Raw genomic sequence first — 24,590 nt, 5'->3', positions numbered from 1 at the left:
ACCTCGTGGTTCAGCGATTTCTCAAAACCTACCCATATCCGTCGGATCTGCTTGTCAAAGTACGCAGCCTATGTGCCCATTTTAGAAAGTCAGCTACAGATTCCGACGCTCTAGCCGTGCTTCAGCAGTGTTTGCAGCTTCCAGCTCACCGATAGGTGAGTGATGTCTCCACGCGTTGGAACTCTACATTGCAGATGTTGGGAAGGATTTGTGAGCAAAAGAGCGCTGTTGTTGACTACCTGCATCAATAAGGCTGTCGTTATTCAGGTCAGACTCCACAAATAAAACCTCAGGAGTGGACATGGATGTCAGACATATGTACCATCCTCCAAAACTTTGATGACTCCACCAACATGGTGAGTGGTGATGACGCCATAATTAGCGTCACCATCCTGCTTCTTTGTCGTTTGAAATGCTCTCTGCTCTCAATTAAACAGGATAAATGTACCACCAGGTTGCAGGCGGAGCATGATGAGATGGAGCAAGGAACCATACAGGGTGATTACATACAGCCCAGCCTCATCTCATCACAATGTGGATTGGTTGGCAATGAGAAAGAGGAGGAGGAAGAACAGGAGCTAGTTTCCTGTGCTATATATGGTACTACCTGCACAACTGCTATACCGTCTGTTCAGCATGGATGGCCTGAGAACAGGGAGGAGGAGGAAAAGGAGAAGGATGAGGGGGAGAGCATGGTCAGTCATCCTCTTGGTGAGGACATAGAATTCTTGCCTCTTTGCAGTCTGGCACACATGGCTGAGTTTATGTTACGCTGCCTTTCCCGTGACCCTCACGTTATCCAAATTTTGGGTGACAGTCATTACTGGTTGGTGACGATTCTAGACCCACACTACAGGGAGCACTTTCTGTCTCTTATTCCCTTGCAGGACAGACCTAATAAAATAGGGAAGTACGAGATGGCCCTTGTTGCGGAAAAGAAAAAATTCCCATTTGAAAACGCTGGCGGCAGAGGTCACAGTTCTTTGGACAACAGAAATAAGATTCTCTGGTCTTAAGAGACGAAGATAGAACTTTTTGGTGATAATTCTAAGCGGTATGTGTGGAGAAAACCACGCACTCATCACCTGCCAATAAAATTCCAACAGTGAAACATGGTGGTGGCAGCGTAATGATATGCGGGTGTTTTTCAGCTGCAGGGACAGGATGACTGGTTGCAATTGAAGAAAAAATGAATGTGGAAAAGTACAAGGATATCCTGGATGAAAACCTCTTCCAGAGTGTTCTGGACCTCAGACTTGGCCGAAAGTTCACCTTCCAACAAGACAATTACCCTAAGCACACAGCTAAAATAACAAAGGACTGGCTTCAGAACAACTCTGTGACCTTTCTTGACTAGCCCAGCCAGAGCCCTGACCGCTGTGTTAGTCAGCTGGGGTTATGTCACTTTTATATAGATTGTATTTCACCATGTACTGTGTTAAATAACTTATAGTGTGATACCACCTTTGTGGACTATATTTTAACTACATTGAATAAAGAAATCTGTTTTATGCCATTTAAGACTCCGTTTCTCCTGTCATACACTAAACTCAATTGAGCATCTCTGGAGATACTTGAAAATGGCTGTCCACCAACGTTCACCATCCAACCCGACGGAACTGGAGAGGATCTGCAAGGAAGAATGGCAGAGGATCCCCAAATCCAGGTATGAAAAACTTGTGACATCATTCCCAAGAGGTCTGGGAAGGCTGTACTATCTCAAAAGGGTGCTTCTACTCAATACTAAGCAAAGGGTCTGAATATTTATGACCATGTGATATTTCAGTTTTTCTTTTTTAATAATTTTGAAAAAATTTCTATATTTCTATTTTTATTTAGTCAAGATGGGGTGCAGAGTGTAGTTTAATGAGAAAAAAACGAACTTTTTAGAATTTACAAAATGGCTGCAATGAAACAAAGAGTGAAAAATTTAAAGGGGTCTGAATACTTTCCGTAACCACTGTATGTTGTTACCTCTTGTACATATGACTGCAGACCGCATACTGCCACTTGATGAGCAAACCAGAACCCGATGAAGTAGTGATGTATGAGAGAGTCAAAAGTGTGAAAATAAACCTTTGTTTCTTAAATTAACTAGCAAAACATATGTATGTTCAGTATTAGGCATGACATTTAAAGAATACATCTTCTGCACTGATCAGAGCTATAAGCTTGACAAGTTTCCTTGTTTTACTGAAAGAGCAGGTTACTATGAGGGCATCCATTTTCCCTTCTTATGAGGACCGCACGGGTCGAAGTGGATTGATGCAACCCCTCACAACTATTTATTATATAACTCCTTATGAAATTACGTGTCCCAAACTGGATAGTCTGTGCTTTGAACCTAAGGTCCAGCTACACTCGAGCTTTCTTATCTAGTATAGATAATGATTGCTATAGGTGCCCCACTTGCCTTCTATGAAGGACTACTTCTGCCACTTGATGCTTGCTTATGTCTGAATTGTGACCCAAATTTAGTCATCTCTCTTCTCCGCACACAATTCCCTTAATCAATACTAGTCTGGAAAATGCTCCTTCTCCTTTCAGTGCTCTCCAGTAGTGATGAGCGAGTGTATTCGTTACTATTCGCAATTCACACGGATAGTACGGTATTAGGGTAACTCGCTATATTGCGAGTATTTGAGTACTCGCCTCACTAAATTCGGATGTCCTGCCCTGCATTTTGGCATCTCCTTTGCAGCCACTAAACATGCTGTGCTTCTTAACCAATCACAGTAATGCCGCAGACATCTTGGTTGTGGCATTACTGTGATTGGCTGGCCGCCCAGCGTCATAGGGTCTATTTAAGCCCTGACGCCGCCATTTTGTGTACATTGCGTCTGGAGCCTGCATTCTATAAGCATAGGGAGAGATCGCTGAGCTGCTAGGGAGAGTGTTTAGGCCTCTTGATAAAACAAAAGCCCTTTTAAGGGTTACCTGCAGTGTATACTAGTTCAGTGTTTAAAGGAGCCGCTCACTAGTTCCATAAAACCACCAAAAAATAGCTCTTTTCAGAGCTGAAGACACACAACAAAGTCAGAGCACAGGGAGGGAGAGATTGTGTATTAGGTAGGGAGAGGTTAAAGTGTTCTTCCAGTGTCCATCTTAAAACAGCTCTTGTCAGAGGCAAAGCAATATTTTTCCAGCACACAGAGATTTATTTTAAAGCATCGGTATATTTTCCCCGCTGTTTTAGGCGTCAGAGCCTGGCTTCTGCTGTCCACATTAGTCCACATAAAAAGGTGGTTAGTGCCCAATGCAAAGCAGTAGTCCAAACATTTTACCCGCTGTTTTTGGGGTGACAGGCTGCCTTCTGTCCACATTAGTCCACTTAAAAAAGCGTTTAGTGCGCTACACAAAGCAGTAGTCCAAACAATTCCTACTACTTGCTACCAAGCACGCACCAGGCCATTTACCCACTATTTTGGGTGTGACAGCTAGCTTGGCTTGTGCCATCAACATCTGAAAATCTGTCAACAAAACCCAAAATGCCAAAAAAGCCTGATGTTAAGGGAGGTGGACGTAGTGTTGTCAGTGGTGCGTGAGAAGGCACTCAGTCTGTGTCAAGTCAGAAGAAGCTTGATGCATCCACTATGTTCCTGGAAAAATGTCCCCGTCTGGAACGTAAACGTGTGTGAAAGCAAGTAGAGCGAGAGCAGATTCCGTCTTGGATAGCAAACAAGGCCTCTACGCCAAGCAGCAACAAATCTTCCATGGCCACACAGTCTACTGTCGATACACAAAAGGCTGGCCCATCCAATCCTGAAGCTGGTTCTCCTTCCTCCCGCCATTATCAGTCACAGGAGACATATGACCCCAAGCTTCGCCACTCTGAGGATCTGTTTGGTATGTATCCTTTGGTTGGCTCTGGCCGTGCAGCATTGAAGAGGGACAAGAGGAGGTGGCGTGGGTTGATGCTCAAGTATTTGAGGACCTATGGCCAGAAGAAAGTCACTTAGAGGAATGTCATTTACTTTCTCCAGAGGTGGAGGCTGATGATGATGAGACACAGTTGCCATCAGGTCAGCCTACAATGTTAAGTGGGAATGAGGATGAGATGGAAGACGAGGTGGTCGATGATGAGTCCACTGATCTGACCTGGACTGTTGGCATGCATAGCCATGACAGCAACACAGAGGAAGATGGATATGCAGCACCAACAAAGGCTCCAAGCGGTGTTGATTTGCCCAGAGTAAGAATTGGGTCAACTGTTCCCAAGAGAGCCCCCACTGTGTGCCAAGTCAGGGCAAGGGGGCGTTGAGCTGCTGTGTGGAATTTTTTTTCAGAAAGTCCTTCAGAGGAAAACATTGTAGTTTGTAGCATCTTTCATACCAAGTTGAGCAGAGGACAGGGCAAATTCAACCTGAGCACCACTAGTATGAGAAACCACATGGCAGCCCAACACTTCAGTAAGTGGGGGAACACCAGGGTACCAAATCTGTGTCTGCTGGTCAAACCAATGCCATGTCACCTGGGCTATGTCCTTCAGAATCTGCTGTTCAGGAAGCAGGCGCTCATACCTCCTGCCCACAAGCTGCGGCTGCTCACACACAACAAACATCAACCACATCCACTTCCTTGTCCCAGCGCAGCATCCAATTGTCCGTGCCTGAGAGCTTGGAAAGAAAGCGTAAATACCCAATCACACACCCACCGGCGCAAATACTAAACTCCCACATTGACAAATTGCTAGCTGTGGAGATGTTGCCGTTTAAGCTATGTGCCCACGATGCAGAAATGAAGCAGAAAATTTCTGCAGCATTTCTGCATCTCTCTGGCAGAAAAAACGCATGCAGATTGTGCATGCATTTTTCCTGCAGAATACATACGGAATACATGCGGATTCACATGCGGATTCACATGCGTTTCCGCATGCAGATTGACAAGCTTTCCAGGCGATTAGCATCACTTGGAAAGTGCTTGACAACTAGGTCACACTATATAAATCCATGCAAACAGCATGGATTTTTATAGTGTGACCGTAAAACAATGCTTAAAATAAAGCTATACTCACCCCCGATGCCTCGGCGTGTGCTGCAGCACTCGTTCCTGTCTGGTTCCTGGCTGCCGGCATATCGCGAGACACAGTGGTGAATGTCCTGCGGTCACATGACTGTGACGTCATCGAAGGTCCTTGAGCGCTGCCAGCATGCAGAGAGAGCCGTCGGAAAGGTGAATATAAACTTTATTTGTTATTTTATTCTTTTTTTCACAGGTACAATGGTACCCAGGTCTGGATGAGTGTCTTCTCTCCTCCAGACCTGGGTACCATCCGCACATTGAAATACATATAATCCGCATGTACAAATGTACTGATTATATGCGTTTCAATGCAAGTCAATGGCGGCGCTTCCGCTGCGTGTCCGCAAAATTAATGAACATGCTGTGGATTTTTGAGCACCGCTGAAACGCTGCGGAAAAATCCGCAGCATGTGCATTGACATTGCAGAATGCCATTGAGGACCATGTGGTGCAGATTACCAAGCGTTTTTGATGCGTTTCCGCTGCGGAAATACCGCAGCGGAAACGCATGAAAAAAGCATCGTGGGCATGCAGCCTTAGGCTTGTGGGAACACAGTCTTTCTGTGATCTCTTGGCTGTGGCTGCCCCACGATACAGTGTTCCCAGCTGCCACTACGTGTTAAGCAATCTGAACGGTGCTCTCACCAACGCCGTAACTGGGAAGATCCACCTAACAAGAGACACCTGGACAAGTTGTTGTGGACAGGGATGATACATTTCTGTCACTGCACACTGGGTGAACCTGGAGGAGGGTGGGACAAAGGTGCAAACTGGAACATCACACATCCTACCCTCGCCAAGAATAGCGGGCTCAACTTCTATCGGGGTTTCCGCCTCTTCATATTTCGCTTCCTCTCTCCCCTCCTCCTGCTCCTCATCGTCAGCGCATTGGCAAAGCGACAACATGCTGTGCTGAAGCTGATCTGTTTAGATCAGAGATCACACATTGCAGTAGAGCTGTAGGATGTTTTAAAACAAGAGACTGATCAATGGCTCTCCCCGCGGCACCTCCAATCCGGTCTGGTCGTCTGCAATAATGGGCGTAACCTGGTGGCTGCTTTAAAGGTCGGCAAACTGGTACATGTGTCATGCATGGTTCACATGCTGAAACTAGTTGTTCAGAAATTTCTGGAAACTTACCGTGACTTGCCGTACCTACTTGAGAAGGTGCGACTTATTAGCGCCCATTTCCTTCATTCCTCTACCGCTTTTGCTGCTCTTACAGCGCCGCAAAAGTGCTTAAATTTGCCAAGTCACTGACTCATTTGCGACCTGCCCACGCTGTGGAACTCAACATATCATATGTTGGTGAGGATTAGTGAACAGCAGAGGGCAGTATCTGAATACCAGCGTCAACATGCCCATCAGACTGAGAGTCAGCCATCACACATAACAACTGACGTGTGGGTGTGGAGGTTCTTGAGAACTTTGAGTACTGCACCAACATCATGAGCGGTGATCAGGCTATTATCCCGCTGCTGTGTCTCTTGAAACAATCACTGCATAATCTCAAAGAGGAAGCTTTGAGTGCCCAGCATGTTGGTATGGAGACAGATTTCCCAATGGGTGATACTACCCAGCACAGCCTATATTCTGAGGCAACATTTGGTGATGAGGAGGAAGATGAAGACGATGAGGAGGGAGAGGACTTGTTTTTCTGTGCTACCGTGGGGACTCGTAATGCTACAGAGGGGACACCCAATCCAAGCTTCATGTATGTTCAGAGAGGAGGAGGTGGAGGAAGAGGAGGAGGCGAGGCAGCAAGAGGAGAGGATTACAGTGAATGGCTGGCCGCACAACATCATCAGGTGTATATAAGACCGGGCGCCGCCATGCTTGTCACAGTCTACCACGGAATCAGGCAGAGTAGGATGAGGTGCTGCTGAGTCAGGGAGAGATTTGCTTGTTTAGAGTTAGTATAGGTATTCCACAACATATATATATATAACATTCATCTGAACTAACAGTCCTTCTGAGGACTAATCCAGCTGCATATAATCAGTGGTGATAACAGGAATTAGGTGGGCAGGCAGTGTATGTGGCAGACTGCAGTGCATATATCAGAGCTAGGCAGACAGTGTATGTGGCAGACTGCAGTGTACAATACAGCATAAGAAGAAAAGAAAAATAGTATCCTACAGGCCAGAAATTTAAAACTATGGTTTTCCGTCACACGTATCACATATAAGTTCTCTCCAAATTCAGCCATTTCTGGCCTCCATATAAATTTTGTTGCAGTGTGTCAGTGAAGATATTGACACCAGGTCGCTGTGAAAAATAGTAACCTACAGGCCAGCTATTTAATACTGTGGTTTTCCGTCACACATATCACATATAAGTTCGCTCCAAATTTAGCCATTTCTTGCCTCCATGTAAATTTTGTTGCATTGTGTCAGTGAAATTATTGACACAAGGTCGCCGTGAAAAATAGTATTCTACAGGCCAGCTATTTAAAACTGTGGTTTTTCATCACACGTATCACATATCACTGCGGTTCAAATCCAGCCTTTTGTAGTGAACGTGGAAAATATTGTCCTTCATTTAAAATGGGCAAGGCTCGTGGCAAGGAATGGGGAGGTGGACATGATGGTGATGGTGCATGCAGAGGACAAGGCTGAGGCCGTGGGCAAGCTGAAATTGAAACATCTTCCTATTTTTTATGAAGATGTCACACTATTGAAAATCCTTGATCCTGGGGTACTAGTTGTTGCAAAAAAAGCACAAACATTAGGAGGATTATTATCCCCAAACTACATGCAAAAACACCATACTTTGCTCAACTGCAAAGGGTTTTATAAATGCTGTTTCAATAGATGCGGCATTTGTCGTTACATCAAAGTTACTAAAAACTTCACAAATACCGATCAGAATGAAACACATGATATAAGGAGCTACCTGAATTGTAACAGCAGTTAAGTAGTGTATGTAATAAAATGTACTATCTGCAATTTATTGTATGCTGGATGTACCATAAGAAAAATGAAACAACGGGTGGCAGAACATCTAAGTGATATTTACAATGTCACTAATCATAACATCTCTTGTTCTTCCAGACACTTTATTGAACGGCAGAATAGAGAAACATCTTCATATCAGGTTTTTGGAATTGAGAAACTTACCTCTAATCCACGGGGTGGAGACAACAGGAGACGCTTACTTTACCGAGAAGCATTTTGGATGTACCATCTGAACACCTGCTATCCAAGTGGTTTAAATTTACGGCGAGAACTATTATTTCATTACAGCAATTTATTCATTCTAATATGAGCAATTTCTTTTGTCATGTGATTCTTTTTTATGTAAGTTTATGTGAATATCTTGTTAATTCTAATTAATTTTAAACATATGTATGTGATCCGAATTATCATGTGACAATCCTCCCATATGCTGATTGGTAAACAATTGTATATATACCATGTGCACATCATTTGTAAGCCAGTCTTGACAAAGAACGCAAATCCCACATTCGAAACACTTTGCCCTGGCTATAAAATATGACTGTGGAATCTGATTTTAAGAATTTTTTTCTACAATAAAAGAATTTTGGACTATTCATGAAGCTAGAATCCTCCCTTTTTTCATGCAGAGGATGAGGCTGAGGCCGTGGGCAAGCTGAAATTGTGTCACAACAAACACCCACATCTTCTCGCTCGACCTTCCTGTCCCAATTAATAGAGGGCCGCACAACACCACTATTGAACACAGAGAAGTGTGAAAAGGTTGTTGGTTGGATAGCAGATAATGCTTCCACTCACTTAGCCACCACCAACACCACCCTGTCTTCCACACAGTCAAGTTTCAGCAGCCATGACTCTGGACTGCATATCACCCTGATCCTCCTTCCTCTCACTATACCGAGTGCCTGGAGACAACTGATCCCACACTTGGACACTCCGAAGAGCTGTTCACTTTTACATTTATAGATTCGGGCCTTGTTTTTTTTAAAGACTCTGTAGATAACCTGTTAAAGGCCATTTGCACCTCCTGCCATGCCAGCATCGGCAGGGGTAGCAAAACGACCAGCCTGACCACCACCAGCATGATCAGGCATATGGCAGAAAAACACCCGACTAAGTGGGCCAAACCCCAGGGTCCAGCAACAGTGTCTGCGGATGACACCACTGCTTCTTCCACTTTTGTGTGTGCATGTCAATCCACTGTCCATTGCGCATGCCAAGGTGCCTCCCGCTCTGCACCTGTCATTGAATACTCTCAACAAGCACGTCCACGTCCTTGTCCCAGCACAGCGTTCAGTTGTCCCTAACCAGTCCTTGGAAAGCAATAGCAAATACGCAGCAAAATGTTCCCTTTTAGGCTCGTGGAGACGGAAGCCTTCTGCAACCTGATGGCGGCAGCCATCCCTCGATACTCGGTCTCCAGCTGCCACTATTTCTCCCAGTTTGTCGTCCTAGCATTACACAAGCACGTGTCCCACAACATTAGACGTGCCCTCAACAACTCAGTTACTGGGAAAGTCCGCCTAACCACGGACACGTGGACAAGTGCTTGTGGGCAGGGACGGTACATCTCGCTGATGGCACACTGGGTTAATATAGTGGAAGCTGAGACACAGTCGGATCTTGGGATGGAATATGTCCTCCCGACGCCAAGGATTGCGGGCCCTGGGTCAATCAGAGTTGCCCCCAGATTCTACAGCTCCTGCACCTCCTCCTCCTCTTCAGCATCCATCTCCAAAATGACCACATCAGTCGCAAGCTTTAAGCACTGCAGTACTGCCTCGGCCAAGTGGTAACAGGCTGTGCTGAAGCTAATATGTTTAGGTGACAAATCACACAACGCTGAAGAGTTGTGGCCAGCTCTGCAAGAGCAGGCAGATCTGTGGCTGACACTGCTGAACCTACAGCCAGGCATGGTCATGTGTGACAATGGCCAGAACCTGGTGGCGGCTCTGAGGTGAGACGAGCTCACACATGTACCATGCCTTGCCCATGTGCTTATCCTCGTGGTTCAGAAATTTCTCAAAACCTACCCATATCCGTCTGATCTGCTTGTCAAAGTACCCGGCCTATGTGCCCATTTTAGAAAGTCAGCTACAGCTTCCGACGCTCTAGCCGTGCTTCAGCAGTGTTTGCAGCTTCCGGCTCACCGACAGGTGAGTGATGTCTCCACGAATTGGAACTCTACATTGCAGATGTTGGGAAGGATTTGGGAGCAAAAGAGGGCTGTTGTTGACTACCTGCATCAACAAGGCTGTTGTTATTCAGGTCAGACTCCACAAATAAAACCTCAGGAGTGGACATGGATGTCAGACATATGTACCATCCTCCAAAACTTTGATGACTCCACCAAGATGGTGAGCGGTGATGGCGCCATAATTAGCGTCACCATCCTGCTTCTTTGTCTTCTGAAACGCTCTCTGCTCTCAATTAAAGAGGATACATTGCAGTTGGAGCATGATGAGATGGAGCAAGGAACTATACAGGGTGATTACACACAGCCCAGCCTCATCTCATCCCAATGTGGATTGGTTGGCAATGAGAAAGAGGAGGAGGAGGAAGAACAGGAGCTAGTTTCCTGTGCTATAGATGGTACTACCTGCACAACTGCTATACCGTCTGTTCAGCGTGGATGGCCTGAAACAGGGAGGAGGAGGATGAGGAGGAGGATGAGGGGGAGAGCATGGTCAGTCATCCTCTTGGTTAAGACATGAAATTCTTGCCTCTTTGCAGTCTGGCACGCATGGCTGAGTTTATGTTAAGCTGCCTTTCCCGTGACCCTCACTGGTTGGTGCCGATTCTTGACACACGCTACAGGGATAACTTTCTGTCTCTTATTCCCTTGCAGGACAGACCTAATAAAATGGGGAAGTACGAGACGGCCCTTGTTGCGGAAGTGAAAAAATTTCCATTTGACAACGCTGGCGGCAGAGGTCACAGTTCGTTGGACAACCAAGGAGTACAGGTGAGAGAGCCACTGGTGCAATCCAGCAGAGGCAGGGGAACACTGTCAAAGTTCTGGGAAAGTTTTCTCAGACGCTCCCATTGTACAGGCCCTGAGGCAGGGGGTGCTCTCACAAGGAGTGCAAAGTTTCAGAAGATGGTGAGGCAGTACCTTGCCGACCGTTTCAAACATCCTCCATGATTCCTCTCTGCCTTATAATTATTGGGTACCCAATATGGACACGTGGAATGAACTGGCTCTCTATGCCTTGGAGGTCAAAGCCTGCCTTGCTGCTAGCTTTTTGTTAGAGTGGGTTTTTAGTGCCTCCGGTGGAATTATAACCGATAGGCGCATTCGCCTGTCAACTGAAAATGCTGATAGGCTGGCGCTTATAACAATGAACAAGGGCTGGAATGGGCCAGACTCCTCAACACCACCTAATGAGAGCAGCATTACATAAACTCAAATACAGTGTCTTTTTTTGGGGAAGTCGAACTCTATTCCCATGCAGCTCTGTCTTCACACCCAGACATGGGTATACGCTTCCTGATTTTGTCTATTTGCTCTTGACCTCCTCCTTCTCCGCATCCTCATCCTCCACCATCCTATCACCACCATATGTACCATATCAACATATCTATGTTTCTTGCAAGGGGTATTGGATTTCCCCCAAATTTTTGGCAGTCGTTGCTTCACTGCATAGGCAAACACTATGGGAGACCCAGTTCCTAATAATGGGATCATTGTTTTTAGGAGGCCCTCTGACCTCTACGTCTCTTGCAAGGGGCATTGAAGTGACTCCAAATTTTCGGCAGCCATTGCTTCACTGCATAGGCAAACAGTATGGGAGACCCACTTCCTAATAATGGGAGCATTGTTTTTAAGAGGCCCTCTGACCTCTACGTTTCTTGCAAGGGGCATTGGAGTTCCTCCAAATTTTTGGCAGCCGTTGCTTCACTGCATAGGCAACACTATGGGAGACCCACTTCCGAATAATGGGAACATTGTATTTAGGAGGCTCTCTTACCTCTACGTCTCTTGCAAGTGCATTGGGGTGCCTCCACATTTTTGGTAGCCCTTGCAGTCACTGCATATATAATAACAGTATGGGAGACCCACTCATTAATAATGGGAACAACAAAGCATAGCCGGCTGATGGCTTTCTAACAATAACAAGGACCGACTGCTGGCCCTTTAAGAATAGTAAGGTCCGCCTGATGTCCCTATAACAATAGGCCTTGTGACTTTCAGAGTCTCTCCATCATACATGAAACAGGATGTATGTGATGATGTGTCACACACCACATGGCCAGATAAGGTTGTGAATTGTTAAAATGACATTTCCCGGTGAATGCATTGGTCTTTAAAAAAAGCGTAAAAAAAAACACAGTAGTATCTTTCTTTAGTATAAAAGCCAGAGTTGCCAATGTAACCTCAATGTAATAACAGTGTTCAGCTCCTCCACCTCCTCCTCCAGTTTGGCCTCCATCTCCAAAAGACCACATCAGTCACAAGCTGAAAGCACTGCAGCACTGCCTTGGCCACAACATGCTTAGGTGACAAAACACCCACCTCTGCAGAGTTGTTGAAAGCTGTAACACAGCAGCCTGATCTGTGGCTCTCATCGCTGAACATACAGCCAGGTAAGGTCCTGTTTGACAATGAGCAGAACCTGGTGATGAAGAAATGACAGCCAGAGTAGATACGGTTTTCCAAAAGTCAGTACTTTCACCGAGCTAAAAAATATGGCTGTGGTGAAATACAACTCACAGACAAGCTGTGGATTGGCTCCGTACCGTCCCTGGCCACAATCACTTGTCCACGTGTTTGTGGTTAGGTGGTCCTTCCCAGTATGTGCACTGGGAAGTGCACGGGTAATGTTGTGGGACCCGTGCTTGTGGAAGGCGGAGACGACAACTGGAGAATTAGTGGCGGCTGGGGATTGAGTATGGACACCAGACCGCCGCCGCCATGAGGTTATGGACAGCTATACCTTTTATCTGATTGTTCCTCACCTGATTTTGTCTCCCACTCCTGAGAAAAAATATTGACCGAATACTGACCAAATACTGATAGTGGGGCCGTGGCCTTACCCTGGAACTCCGAAGATTGCAACGAAATTCCTGTAGAAGTCCTTGTTTGGCATTTAACCCAGTAATGGCATGAGCCATAATAGTACAACACACATCAGATCCCCCTGTTTGGTGCAGGCTCCGGTGCTGAGCCCGCACTTTTCAGGGCACATGACAGCTGATCTATGCAGCCCCACTATCAGTATTTGGTCAGTATTCGGTCAGTATTTTTTCTCAGGAGTGTGAGTCAAAACCAGGAGTGGGTGATAAATGCAGAATTGGTGACCTTATTTCTATTATACCTTTTATCTGATTGTTCGTCATCTGATTTTGTCTCCCACTCCTGAGAAAAAATACTGACTGAATACTGACCAAATATGAATAGTGGGGCCCTGGCCTTATCCCGGAACTCCGAACATTGCAACAGACTTGCTGGAGAAGTCCTTGTTTGGCATTTAACCCCTTTATGATTTGTGCCATAATAGTACGACACACATCAGATCCCCCTGTTTGGTGCAGGCTCTTGTGCTGAGCCCTCACTTTTCCGGGCGCATGACAGCTGATCTATACAGCTGACATGTGCCCGCCACAGCTGTGGGTGTAAGCACGATCCACTGCAGCTGATAGCTAGTTAAATGCCGCTGTCAATCTCTGACAACGACATTTAACTTGCGCTTCCTGGAAACGCGTAGTTGGCTCCGCCCGTTGGCGACCACGTCACATGATCACGCACAACCTGCAGGAGACCCCTGCAGTTGTCATTGCCAGATTGCTATGAGCGCCACCCAGCGGTCGGCGCTCATGGCAAGGGAGCATTTCTGCTACACACAGGGGATCTGATCATCACCTCTATGTAGCAGAGGCAATCAAATAAGTGCAGCTTCTAGTCTCCCATGGAGACTATTGAAACAAGCAAAAAGTAAAAAAATAAAAAAAGTTTTTAAAAATATGAAAAAAAAAAAATATATATAAAAGTTTAAATCACCCCCCTTTCGCCCCATTCAAAATAAAACAATAAAAAAAAAATCGCACATACACATATTTGGAATTGCCACTTTCAGAATCACTTGGTATATTAAAATAAAATAAGAATTAATCCTATTGGTAAACAGCGTAACAAGAGAAAAAATTAAAACTCCTGAATTACGTTTTTTTGGTCTTCGCAACATTGCAATAAAATGCAATAACGGGCGATCAAACATCATATCAACCCCAAAATGATATCAATAAAAACGTCAGCTCGGCTTTCAAAAAATAAACCAACACCTGGCCCCAGATCACAAAAAATGGAGACGCTACAAGTCTCAAAAATGGCGCCATTTTTTTTTTTTTTTGTAGCAAACATTGGATTTTTTTTCACTACTTAAATAAAAAAGAACCTATACATGTTTGGTATATACAAACTCGTAATGACCTGGAGAATCATAACGGCAGGTCAGTTTTAGCATTTAGTGAACATGGTGAAAAAAAAGAGGAAAAAACTGCACTTTTCAAAAAATTTCACCGCACTTGGGAATATTTTCTTGTTTTACAGTACACAATATTGTAAAACCAGTGGTTGACCCAAAAATAAATAAGTTATGGCTCTGGGAAGAAGGGGAACAAAAAATGAAAAACGCAAGAAAGAAATATGGCCCGGTCATTAAGGGGGTTAACACCGGACATTAACTGCCCGGTACGAACACCAAACTTTTATACTTATTAAACCTCACTATTTTTTATTGCAATCTTACAGTTACACTCTAGCAATTTTTTTGCACATGAATTGCATACTCACCAGCTAAGTTTTACCTATGTAATTTTTTCCATCCCGGCTCAGGTTCTTTTTGCAAAGAGCACATGGATTTCATTAAAAAAAATCAGCACATGGATGAGTTTGATGTTTAAAATCTGCACTGTTTGAACATCATCTATTCTCATAATTTTAATGATACTCTCCTATGATTCTTTGTTGGATACATGATATGCCATTTCTCATCATCTTTCCCTGTTTTCCATGGCTTCTTTCAGTAGATTGATATTCATTCACGTGTGATTCTTTATTGTGTCCAGCCAACGGGCTTTTGATCTTCCTGAAAGTCTACTATAAACTTTGATAAAAGGACACTTTGTATGAACGTTCAAACTATTTATTTTAATGAGGAGCTTAATGCATTTACACAAGAGAACTTCATACACTGTATACTCATTAGTACAGCAACATTTATCTTATTGTTTCCATAATGCTTTGCATCTTCTATTTAATAACTATTCCTCCCACCTTATACTATTATCACAAAACAGATTAATACCTGCGGTGGGGTAATGGATTTTGATATTCTAGTAGGTCATTAAAACAAGTATGGATTTATTTAGATGCTAAGGTGATTCTTTATTATTTCATGTGTTAGTGGAAAATTAATTTGGAAATTACTAATTACGTCCTCAACATTGAAATTGCAACACCAAGAAGGACAAACCTTAATGTTATGCAAAAAAAAGGAAACAGCAGGTGTTGCTTGGATATGCAAATTATCAAATTTTTCATGCACTTATCTTCAATAATTTCTATTTGGGAGGGGCATAAAATCCAAATCGAAAGCAATTTTTTTTTTAGTCGCATGACAACTCAAATGGATTAGATCTTGAGGGATGATTTTGAGATACCTCCTATTAGCCTACATGCCAATTATTGCCATTTGGTGCAAACTATGAGAATTGAAATACACTTGTCTATCACTCCTGCAGAGTGCATAGGCCAAGACAATGTTCAGCGTTACATGTCCCAGCAACAGGTGTTCAGTTGACCTCACGCCACTGCTATTAAAGGCTATTTTGATAGAGAGCAAGACAGCAATAGAGGCTGGAATGGAATGGTAAAGAGTCTTTCTTTTGTGTTGGAAGGATTGATAGCTGGAGATTGGTCTGAAAGCTACTTGGGCAATGCCATGAAGATACCTTCATGAGAGAATGTACCGCTGGTGCTATTCCCAGGATTATGGTGTGAGCTGTCATATTGTACGGTAGCTATACCCCTCTAGTCTTCATTAGAGGTACACAAAAAGCTTAGCATTACATTGATTTAGTCATTTTCCAGCATGACAGTGCCAGACCACGTTACTTGTGTTATTATGAGCAGCCTGTCTGGCCAAAATTTGACTCCCATACAACACATCTGGAACGTCAATGGTTGGCAATTGTAAAAAGAGCTGCCAGCAGTGGATCGAAAACTTGCATGCTCAAGTGCATTCAGCATGGCAGAACATTCCTAAGAAAACTACTAATAATATCATTGATAAAACTTCAAAGAATTTAAATGCTTGTATTTCTGTATCTGTCACTCACACACAAAACTTAATAAATAGAGATGTTTTGAAAAATTTGCTTTTATTTGTTTAGCAGTTGCACTTCATTAAAGTGAATCCGTCAGCAGGTTTTTGCTTTGTAATCTGAGAGCAGTATGATGTAAGGGCTGAGACCCTCATTCCAGTGATGTGTCACTGGCATGACTGGTGGTTGTGGAACTTCTGTGTAATGGACCGGGGAGAGCCCTGAGGGGCATAACTAAGCAACCACTAGATCCCCTGATAGTGTGGTTAGACTTGAGCTGCAGGTATACTCCAAGTGCTACTCCAGGACAGGCAGCTAACCCCAAAGGGGCATGGAAGCAGGGATAGACTCGGAGAGTCAGGCTAGCTAGGAACTGGTTATTAGGAGGAATGGATGCTGTACGGCTGGTTACATAGAACGGATACCCAAACAGGTACAGACAGGGCAGATTCAGGAACACAGGATTGACTCAGGTATAGGATCATGGGTGTAGGTTCAGACTGGACAGGAGAGAGTAGAGGTACATATGTGGAGAAGGCGGATCAAGAGCAAGACTAGGCATAGGCAGGACGGGTTCAGATAGGACAGACAGGATCAGGTTAAGGGAGTACAGATACAGGGACCTTACAACTAAGAAGGTAGCATACACAATAATCACTAAAGTTGTTCAGGCACCTCCCTATAGGAGAGGGTGCCTTAAATTATCTCATGTCTTCCAGCTATTGCCTGAGGACATTTCAGAAGTCGATTTAAGAATTTGAGGCGCACACGCGCGTGCCTTAATAACACTCCTAGGAGACCTGCGTGCTGTGTGCAGATCCTGGGAGGAAGGAGACGCAGTGGGGACCCGAGTAGTGCAGGTGAGTGGGTGAGCATGTTGACGTCCATGTCGGGATGAGAAAAGAGGAATGTGCAGGGACATCAGTACTGACATTACCGTCCCCCCACCTTACTCTGCTGTTTGCAGGTCCTGGGAGGTAGCGAGCGCTGCGGGGACCGGAGCAGAGGGGGTGAGTGGGTGAGCACGTCAGTGCTGACTTTACAGTCACTTCCTAATCTGCATGCTGTGATTTTGATGCAATCAGTGGTTTCTCTGTTTAAAATACAGGAATGCACAGAATTATGTGTCCTGTATAACCCCTCCCACACCCCTGGCAGCTTTCCGTGTACACTGTATATTGATAGAAAGCTGCTAATCAGTAGTTGAGGCATGGTTAAACAGAGCAATTGACAATGAGGCATAAGACATCTAGTCCTGTAGTAATCATCTCCTGTTGATAAAGCACTAATTGTATTGAAACAGAAACACACAACCTAGTAAGTGGCATATCACTGAAATCAGAGTCTAAGTCTACACATCACGGTACTCTTAGATTACATCGAAAAAAACTGCTGACAGATTCCTTTTAATATATCTATTGATCCTGTGACTTTTGTAATTCCATGACTCTTCCTTCTTGGTTTTACAATTTCAATGTTGAGGACTATATACAAAATTTACCAGTAGAGACTCTTAAGAGTTGTATTGCTCATATGAATTTACCTCTGACAGGCATCCTGCCACTAGAGATAAGCAGATCTTTTGAAATTCACGTTTGCCTATTTCGACGGATTTTCCCAAAAAATGCTTGTAATTCTTCACAACATACACGTGGGGGGGATAGGAGAGAGGGAGAACTCTGTTGACTATAAGAGCTTACAATCTACAGGAGAGAGAGAACATTGATGGTCATGAGAGCATACACCGTACTCTACAGAAGAAAGCGAGAGAATCTTGCTGACCATAAGAGCCCCCACTCTACAGACAGAGAGAGAGAGGACCTTGATGACTTTAAGAGCTTACACTCTACAGGAGAGAGAGAGGCTTATCCAGCAACTCTGGAGATGGAAAACAACTCGACAAACTGTACTCCACTGGGAACTGCTGATCTGTGATGACCCAGGTACTGACCACTAGAGATGAGTGAATGTTTTGATATACGGGTTTGGGTTCCGATCCGCGAATCTGCAATATTTGCCGATTTGTTCGTCGAATATTCGCCGAACATTACCAAACGCCATAGGTTTCAATGGGGGCAAAAAAAATGCATATGCAACACCTTCAAATGGGCCCAAAAGCTGCCAAAACACATCAAATAAGAGGTAGAAGCGTGGAAAGTGCCATCAATTGACCCAGAGTACAAGTACTATAATTATTAATATTACAGCAACATTTATTCAGTGGTGCTTTACATGTCAAAAGGGGTCACCGACTGGAACAAGATGAGAGAGGACCCTGCCTTCGAGGGCGCACAAACAATGTACAAAGGATGGGTGAGGATACAGTAAGTCAGGGTGCAGCTAGTCGTGCAGCGGTATGCTGGAGCGAGGGTTACTGCAGATTGTACGCTTGTCACAAGAAGTGGATGTTCAGCTTCCTTTTCAAGGTTTCCACAGTAGGCGACAGTCTGATGTGTTGGGGTACAGAGTCATACAGTAGGGGAGATGCACGGGACAAATCTGCTGGGAGCCTAAATGAAGGGAAGCTTCCAGGAGCTCACAACTGATCAGATTAACCCCTGCACCGATAACTATGAAGGCGAAAGGCTTCTAATGACTGCAGGAGTGGGAGGAATCAGACGCTGCGGTCTTCTGGCTCCTCGCTGTCATGGTAAACGTGAGACACCTTGCAAGCTTCAACACAATGTTCACAAGGTAGACCGCAGCGGTGGTCGGTCTCCTAGCAACGAGCTAACTCCTTTATAATGATAGAGGCTACCATTTCCTTAGCTTGCTGCTGGTACTTTTCTGAAGGAATGAGCTTGTCTCCAACCAGCCTGGAATATTTCCAGTGAATTATGGCACGCCATGGTATTAGCAGTGCACCCAATAGTACCAGAAGCAAAGCCATCCACAATTTCCTTCTCAGAAATTTTACTTGGTAGACTGAGTGGCTGCCCAAACATTACTTTCTCACAAAGGAGCTGAAGAAGACTCTGAGTGGCAGTAGGTTCAAGTTAGACATTAGAGCTGTGAGAACAGAGAGGGCAGCGATAGAGGGCAGCAATGGAGTAATACGTTCAAATCCCACCAATGACAACATCTGCAAGTAGTTTGAATGTTTTCCCCATGTTTGCTGGGGTTTCTCCCAGGTTCTCTGGCTTCCTCCTCCGTAAAAAAGAAGCCATACAGGAGTGTTCACAGTTCAAAAAATTAGGGCCTGACATCTCCATTTCCATGGCCAACAGATTGGAGATGATGGAGCTCAACATCTTAGTTTTGTCATGTGTAGGAGGAAACAATCTTTTACGTGACCACAACTTCGGGACCGAGGGCTGGCTGCTGTGCTGAGAGAGAGTGGAGTACGGTGAACTGGACAAACTGCTGGACCGTGAGTTAGATGCAAGCGGAGATGTTACGATGGATTGATAAAGTTGTGGTGTGCTCGTTTTCTGAGATCGGTCAAAAACAGCAGGCATGTCCACTCCCGATACAGCTGATTGGCGCTCACTCAGCCTAACATGAGCGGGTGAAGAACCGGAGGTTCTGTGGTGGGAGACCTGTGTGACAATACTTGGCACGGTAACAGAGGAGTAGAGATGAGCGTTGTTCTACTCGAACTGTTCGCCAATCTCAAATTCGAGCTGTTTTGGGCGGTGTTCGAGCCGTTCGGCGAACACGAACAATTTGAGAAAAATTCGGCTGTTCGAGGTTATGTTCGATAACTGTTCGTGCACCAAAATCATAACTGGATTTTTTCTCAGTAATGATGAAAATTAATGTTAATACGCAGTTTGAGTGTACAGCGGGGTGGGGGGAGGGGCAGGGGATGGATCTCTGCAGGAACAATGAAGATCTCCAATTTTTTTTTCTCTTTCCCGCATTTACAGTGGGGAGGTGCAATCTGTCAGCCTATCAGCAGCGCACACACGGAGCGAAGTGCTTTTTTTCACACAAGCAAGGGCATGTGTCATTGGCAGTGTATGTCACATGTCCTTGCCCTATAAGACCAAGCCATTTTCCCCGTCGCCACCATTTTCTCACTGCTGCAGCTGCGTGTTAGACGGCACCGCTGTTGCTGTGTGCGCTATACCTTGTTAATTTCAAGCCAATTTTCTCACAAATCTACAGATAGCTTGGGAGTAGGGAATAGTTGTGATTGCAGTCCTTTTAAGGACTAGGTTACAGCATTTCCTACGACTTTTATTAGGCAGGTCTGTGCTCTTAAATAGATAGATTGTGGGAGTAAAGCCTAATTGTAATTGGAGTCCTTTTCAGGACTAGGTTACATCAGTTCCTATCAGTTTTTGCCAGGCAAGTCTGTGCCAGTGCTGTGCAAGTTTTTTTCACAGCATTTGGCTGAATCTAGCAAAGCTAATCCTTTTTGGCCTATTGCAGAGTGTGTTAGTCAGTGGAGTAGCCTATCTGTGTTGCAAGATATACCACCTGTGTATAGAATACCAATTTTTTTACTGCACCTAGTGAAGTAAAATCTTTTGGGCATAGCATCATTCTATTAGTCCATCTATACTGACCTCCATCAGGTTGCAAATTGAATATAATTTTTTTCTGCATCTAGCTCTGAAAAAATATTGGGCTTCTAGCTGTGTGTGGGACTTGTTGTATTAGTCCATCTATACTGACCTCCATCAGGTTGCAAACTGAATATATTTTTTTCTGCATCTACCTCTGAAAAAATATTGGGCTTCTAGCTGTGTGTGGGACTTGTTCTATTAATCCATCTATACAGACCTCCATCAGGTTGCAAACTGAATATATTTTTTTCTGCATCTACCTCTGAAAAAATATTGGGCTTCTAGCTGTGTGTGGGACTTGTTGTATTAGTCCATCTATACTGACCTCCATCAGGTTGCAAACTGAATATATTTTTTTCTGCATCTACCTCTGAAAAAATATTGGGCTTCTAGCTGTGTGTGGGACTTGTTCTATTAATCCATCTATACAGACCTCCATCAGGTTGCAAACTGAATATATTTTTTTCTGCATCTACCTCTGAAAAAATATTGGGCTTCTAGCTGTGTGTGGGACTTGTTGTATTAGTCCATCTATACTGACCTCCATCAGGTTGCAAACTGAATATATTTTTTTCTGCATCTACCTCTGAAAAAATATTGGGCTTCTAGCTGTGTGTGGGACTTGTTCTATTAATCCATCTATATAGACCTCCATCAGGTTGCAAACTGAATATATTTTTTTCTGCATCTACCTCTGAAAAAATATGTGGCCTTCTAGCAGTGTATGGGACTTGTTCTATTACTCCATTTATACTGACCTCCATCAGGTTGCAAACTGAATATATTTTTTTCTGCATCTACCTCTGAAAAAATATTGGGCTTCTAGCTGTGTGTGGGACTTGTTGTATTAGTCCATCTATACTGACCTCCATCAGGTTGCAAATTGAATATAATTTTTATCTGCATCTAGCTCTGAAAAAATATTTGGGCTTCTAGCAGTGTGTGGGACTTTCTCTATTAGTCCATCTATACTGACCTCCATCAGGTTGCAAATTAAATATAATTTTTATCTGCATCTAGCTCTGAAAAAATATTTGGCCTTCTAGCAGTGTGTGGGACTTTCTCTATTAGTCCATCTATACTGACCTCCATCAGGTTGCAAATTATAAATAATTTTTATCTACATCTACAGTACCTCTGAAAAAATAATTGGGCTTCTAGCTGTGTGTGGGACTTGTTCTATTAGTCCATCTATACTGACCTCCATCAGGATGCAAATTAAAAATAATTTTTTTCTGCATCTAGCTCTGAAAAAATATTTGGCCTTCTAGCAGTGTGTGGGACTTTCTCTATTAGTCCATCTATACTGACCTCCATTAGGTTGCAAATTAAAAATAATTTTTATCTGCATCTACCTCTGAAAAAATATTTGGGCTTCTAGCTGTGTGTGGGACTTGTTCTATTAATCCATCTATACAGACCTCCATCAGGTTGCAAACTGAATATAACTTTTTTCTGCATCTAGCTCTGAAAAAATATTTGGCCTTCTAGCAGTGTGTGGGACTTGTTCTATTAGTACACCTATACTGACCTCCATCAGGTTGCAAATTCAAAATAATTTTTTGTCTGCATCTAGCTCTGAAAAAATATTTGGCCTTCTAGCAGTGTGTGAGACTTTCTCTATTAGTCCATCTATACTGACCTCCATCAGGTTGCAAACTGAATATATTTTTTTTCTGCATCTACCTCTGAAAAAATATTGGGCTTGTAGCTGTGTGTGGGACTTGTTCTATTAATCCATCTATACAGACCTCCATCAGGTTGCAAACTTAATAAAAAAATTTTCTGCATCTACCTCTAAAAAAATATTTGGCTTCTAGCTGTGTGTGGGACTTGTTCTATTAGTCCATCTATTCTGACCTCCATCAGGTTGCAAATTGAATATAATTTTTTTCTGCATCTAACCCAGCCAATGGTTTTGGCCTAATACCACAGTTTGGCCACTCAGCTCTGCTCGGTTCCCATCCATTGTTTTTTTGTGCAAACAACTCCAGAGTTGTGAATTAGTTAACCACCAAAATGAGTGGAAAAAGGCCTGCTGCTGGTGGAAAGGGGAATAGGCGTGTTGGGAAGGAGAAAAAAGGTTGTGTCCGTGGGGTAGGTGTTAAAGCAACAGTAACATCTGCAGAAGAAAGACCATCTTCCAGCCAAACTAAAATGTCTACTTCTTTTAGCGGACAATGTGATAAGATCCCTTTCTTACGGCCACGCCAATCGCTACAAATTCCAGATGAGGCACAAAAACAGCAGGTGCTTCAACGGATATCAAGTGCTCCTTTAAGTGGGCTCTCCTCCACATCAACTTCAACATCACAAATACTCCAGTCCTCAAAGGTGTCACCCCAATCGCACTTGCTTCCTCACAGCTCCCAAATCTCCAGCTGCCCGTCTGAGTATGAGGTAGAACAGATGGTTGAGTCTGCAGAGTGGTTTACTCATACTATAGCCTGGGAATCAGAGGTAGACTCCAGCGCTTCTGTGAATCCAGACGAGGAAATGATCTGCACTGATGCCCAGAATCTTTATGAGTCGGATCCAGGACCAGACGCAGAAGGTTCTGACCATAATGTAGACCCTCATTCCCAAACTGTAACTCCTGTTGGTGGAGACAATGAGGAAGACGATGATAAGACTCAAATACCTGATTGGAGCGACAACTTTAGTTTTTTGTCAGGGCAGGAACAGGTTGGCTCTGAGGACGACGGGTGTGATAACGCACAGGGTGATGATGATGAGGTTGGAGATCCCACTTTCTGTCAACCCACAGTCAGCCAAGAGATGAGGTCAGCAGAGGAGGTGGAGGAAGATGCTAGTGACGACGAGGTCAGGTTGCGCCTTCCTGGACAGAGACGTAGTACTGGAAGCACGTCAACAACTGCATCCTCAAACACAACTCTGCCTCTCACCACAAGTCGTGGTGGCTCTTCAGGTCGCATGGGTGCTAAGCCTTGCATAGCCTGGGCATTTTTTCAGATCGATAAAGATGACCCAACTCGTGTTATCTGTAACATTTGTCAGCAAAAGCTAAGTAGAGGCCAAAAAATACATAGTTTGAGTACTTCATGCATGAACCGGCACATGGACATGAAGCATAAGTTGCAGTGGGAAGCTCAGTGTGCTACAATGCGGGCTAGCCGGCCGGGCCAACCACCGTCTGCCATATCTTGTGCATCCGCGGCCTCTTCATCCTCTGTGACTGGGGGGACAGCAGTCACACCTGTTTTGGGGTGCAGACCTGCCACCTCTTTACCCGCAACAGCCAGCGTGATTGGCAGGTCATCATTTTCTTTGGAAGTGGTAACACCAGCTGGTGTTGAGCGCTGTCCGACATCGATAGCACCACCTTTGGATCAAGGAAACCTAACATGTCCGCCTGCATCCTCCTCACAGACTGGCAGTTTGCCGGGGACACCCTTATCAACCCCGTCTAAGCACAATAGCCAGCCCTCGGTCCCTCAGATGTGGACAAGTAAAAGACCATTTCCTCCTAGCCATGAGAAAGCTAAGAGGTTGAATTTCACCATCTGCAAGCTCTTGGCTACAGAAATGCTGCCTTTCCGCCTGGTGGACACAGAGGATTTTCGAGACCTTATGTCCGTCACAGTGCCCCAGTACCAGATGCCCAGTCGGCACTACTTCTCAAAGAAAGGTGTGCCTGCGCTCCACCAGCATGTCGCACACAACATCACCGCTTCTTTGAGAAACTCTGTGTGTGACAGGGTGCATTTCACCACAGACACTTGGACGAGTAGGCATGGACAGGGGCGCTACA

Source organism: Phyllobates terribilis, unplaced genomic scaffold (genome assembly GCF_046119375.1).
Source record: "Phyllobates terribilis strain yellow unplaced genomic scaffold, ASM4611937v1 Scaffold_2__4_contigs__length_985480577, whole genome shotgun sequence".
Lineage (NCBI taxonomy): Eukaryota > Metazoa > Chordata > Amphibia > Anura > Dendrobatidae > Phyllobates > Phyllobates terribilis.
Note: the sequence above shows the minus strand (reverse complement) of the source record.